The sequence below is a fragment of the Lactuca sativa genome, unplaced genomic scaffold, assembly GCF_002870075.4.
Source record: "Lactuca sativa cultivar Salinas unplaced genomic scaffold, Lsat_Salinas_v11 Lsat_1_v11_unplaced_60, whole genome shotgun sequence".
In the NCBI taxonomy this organism is placed as follows: Eukaryota; Viridiplantae; Streptophyta; class Magnoliopsida; order Asterales; family Asteraceae; genus Lactuca; species Lactuca sativa.
In genome coordinates, this window is record NW_026440245.1 from 5,021 (window position 1) to 8,930 (window position 3,910).

The 3,910-nt window shown below is 38.0% G+C and overlaps 1 long non-coding RNA gene across 1 annotated transcript; it reads left to right on the top strand.

Moving 5' to 3' along the window:
- The first annotated feature begins 344 nt into the window (after window positions 1–344).
- LOC122197067 (uncharacterized) lies at window positions 345–1,502 on the top strand. The gene is made up of 2 exons (XR_006189856.2): window positions 345–1,023; window positions 1,224–1,502. It is a non-coding gene; the product is annotated as an uncharacterized LOC122197067 (long non-coding RNA).
- Window positions 1,503–3,910: the final 2,408 nt, after the last annotated feature.

Here is a 3,910-nt window from a genome sequence, read left to right on the forward strand (position 1 = left end):
TACAATGCTTTTTTTCGTACCTAACCAGCAAGTACTCAGAGTCAGCAATAGTATCGTTTGCAGTCATCACATCTCATATCTACAATAAACTTGGAATACTTTTTTGTACAAAGTCCAACCTTACTTAATAGCCGGTGGGTAAACCTACATGATTCTTGACTTTACTTTTCCATATCCCCTTTGAATTGTTTAATATTTCTTTGACTTTTGTTCCTAAAAGCCAACGTCTCTTCTATTTCTTGTTTTAATTCTCATGAAAACCATATATTCATAATCTTGTTGTGGCTTCCCTCAAAATCAATTCCTTGAATAAAATAAGACTTTAATTCTCACCCATCAATACGTCCATATAACCAAGAATAGGGTTAAAATCCATAACTCACATATGCTTTCAATGTCTTTGATGAGCCATTAAATACCATTCTCATTTTTACACTTGGTGACTTTTAATTGATTATCCACTTATCTTCGAGCAAACTTACGGCCTAGCTCTTCAACTTGGACAATAATACCCCTTTGATAATTAATACATCGGTTATGAAAACATTCAAGAGAATCTTGGTTCCATGCCATGCTTCCATTTTCACTTTTCACATATTCTTTCTTCATTTTATTTTCAAATAATGATCGTTTTCTTTGAGAGAGCTTTTAATATAACTTGAAGCTTTTTCTCTCTCAGATCTTCTTGGCACTTAGCAAGACACTTTGGGAACCCAAAATTGCTTGAAAGATGGAGAGTTGGTTTGGAACAACTTTTGATCTTTTGAAAACATCTTCTCACCAAAATGATTACTCCAGACAATGTTATCTTCAAAGATTATATGAACCACTGGAGTCTTTGAACTTCTGGAAAATGAGTTAAGAAACTTTATCATATCATTCAACCAGAACTGAGTTTGTTGAGTACTTTTCTTTTTCAGATATCTTCTTTCATGAAATTTTTCATGATACCTTTTCTAAGTTCTGTGTTTTTCTTGGCTTCATGTTCAGGGGATCTATTCTTTGGAACCCATATTTGCTTAGGTTTACCCTTCTTCTTTTTCTTGAACTTCTTGTATCTTGGTTTAAAATATGAGTTTCCAGTCCATGAAGACATATATGGCTTTCTGAAGTGATTCTCACTTCTTCTAGATACCCATGATTTTCAAATGAAATATATGGAGGCTTTCTCTTTGTTGTATCACCAATAAGAAGAACTTTAACAATATCTTCTTTCTTTTCAGGTATAACATCATGAACTTTGGTGCATGGATCTTCAACAATATTTAGAGAACAAGATTTATCAGCAACATCTTTCTCTTTCTCTGTTTCTAGGGATTTTCAACCATTTTTACTTGGGATCTTCATCTGAAGTTGGGGCATCTTTAACAACTTCTTGTTTCTGTTGCATTTTCATTTGTTGTTCTTCTTTATCTTTAACTATCAAATGAATTACATCCAATTCATGTACCAAAAGTGTATCACTCTCTATAGAATTCCACTTTCTGAACATGTCTTGTACACATACATCCTTAGTGATCAAACCATTCTTCATGAGATGATATATTTCATTAGCGGTAAACGTTTCATATTCATGAAATCCTTGAATGTGCCATGCATCAGGAAATATATTTTCACAAAGAGAAAATGAAGCATGGGGCGGACGCAGGATTTCATAGCAGGGGTGCACCAGAAAGTTAGGGGTTGCACGATAGCAGAAAAAATAAAAAGTTTTAAAATTTTCGAAAATTTTTCCACTGCGGCCGGAAAAGTTAGGGGTTGCCGGTGCCACCGGTGACCCCCTAAATCCGCCCCTAAGAAAAACATAGATCTGACATTCTATCTTCAATAAAAACGGATTTATAAGAGAATTAATGTAGATCTGATGAGGGAAAATACAGATATACCAAAAAGTATTCAAAAACTCTTCAATAACCCTTCAGATCTTGGATGTTTCTTATCAAGTTGTTCAGATCTGATGTAAGATGTAGCAATTTTCAAGTATAGATCATAGAATAACTAGAAAACTTACACCAGATTCGTGAGAAAGATTCAAATACGAAAATATGTTACCTCTGATCTTTAAAACTTGAAAGAACAGATGATTCTTCAAGATCAAGCTCTGATACCAATTGTAGGAACCTAGATTCACACAATATGAGATGACAATGCGGAAATTAGGAATAGTAAATGAATCAATCTCAAAATAAACAAAGAACCAGTGAAATATTTCTTCATTCATATGATTATCAGATCTGATTACAATGGAGAAACCTCACATGAAAAAGATGAACTCTCACTTTTTCTGTGAATGAGAAAAAAGAAAATTAAAAGGAAAAAGGAGACTCACTCAAAAATAAAAAACGACCTAAAATATTTATAGTCCTAGGGTTTAAAATATGAAAAACCCTAAAACTACTAAGTCAAAAATAAAAATTCATCTGTCAAACATTTTAATATCTAATAGAAGAATCCTGATCAGCTTCGAAGACTTGGAGATCACAGGATAAGCATGATGACCACGATGTGGTGCCCTGATTTCGGGAAAAGTATAAATAGAACACATAAACCTCTGAATAGGGACTTTTGGCTCTGGAGAATTCGATACTTTTGAAGGAAAAACACTAGAATTAAGGCTTGGGAAGAAAGGATTTCATTCACAACCTTGGAAGAAGGAGCATTAAGGCAAATTGAACTTACACTTCGATTTTTCATTAGGTTTAGCTATGTCTTTTACTATGAATTTCGTTTTTGTGACTGTAACGTCCCAAAATTCAAGACTAAAAATTTATTTTAATAAAACATTACTTAAAGCAAAATCATCAATCCAAAACATAATCAGAGTATTAATTTCCAAACATATGTTCATTATTAGAGTAAGACATTCCCAGGCTGTGTAATCTATGGTGTGTGCCATACGATCACCCCGAGCTCTTCCCTCAGCTACCGGAAGTACCTGAAACCAAAACTGAAAACTGTAAGCACAAAGCTTAGTGAGTTCCCCAACCTACCACATACCATGCACATCCACATACTGCACATACTGGGCCACACCCGCTATTCTGGGCCTCGCCCCTACCTCAGGCCTCGCCCACTACAACGGCCCCGCCGCTCCAGGCCTCGCCTGGCTTCGAGCCCCGCTCGGATACAGGTTTGTTTCACTTAGGCCTCGCCTGTCACTGGGCCTCTCCCGCTAACATATAATAGCACATAAACATATCACAACACATAATCTAAACATATACTAACGGATCCTGTCCTAAGGCCTCGCCTATCCTGGGCCTCGCCCTTGCCCTGCTACTGATGAGTCATGGAACCCCGTCCATGCTCCTACTGATAGTGAGATACGGGCCCAGCCCACACCCACTCCTTCCCTAACTTGGGCCTCGCCCCTGTTCTGCTGCTAATGAGATGTGGAACGCCATCCACACTCTGCTATTGGTGAGGTATAGGACCTCTCCCACACTCACCTCCCTACCAGGCACATACATGTATCACACAGACAACAATTATAAACTATCATATAAACCATTCCTTGGCACCCGCCCACTATTATTGGACCTCGTCCTGAATATCATACTAGCATACTGTGCCTAGGGCTAACCCCCGGGTCTTCTACTCATAACTACATGGGCCGACATTGTGGCCTTAGACTCATTCACACAAAGGGAAACTCACCTACACTTGTTGAACTTGCTGATAACCCCTCTAGCTGCTGCCCGGAAACTCTCTAAACTCCTGCTCCACTGGCTCCCCGAGATACCAGTATCAATGCAACACTTAGTCTAACTATCCCCCGAAAGCCAACTAAGTCCACACTGGTCAAAGTCAAATTCCTGGTGAAAGTCAACCATCTAGGTCAACCCTACTCACCGAGTCTGCCTTCTAACTCGCCGAGTTCATATGCTCAGAGTCCATCCATTCGCGGCTC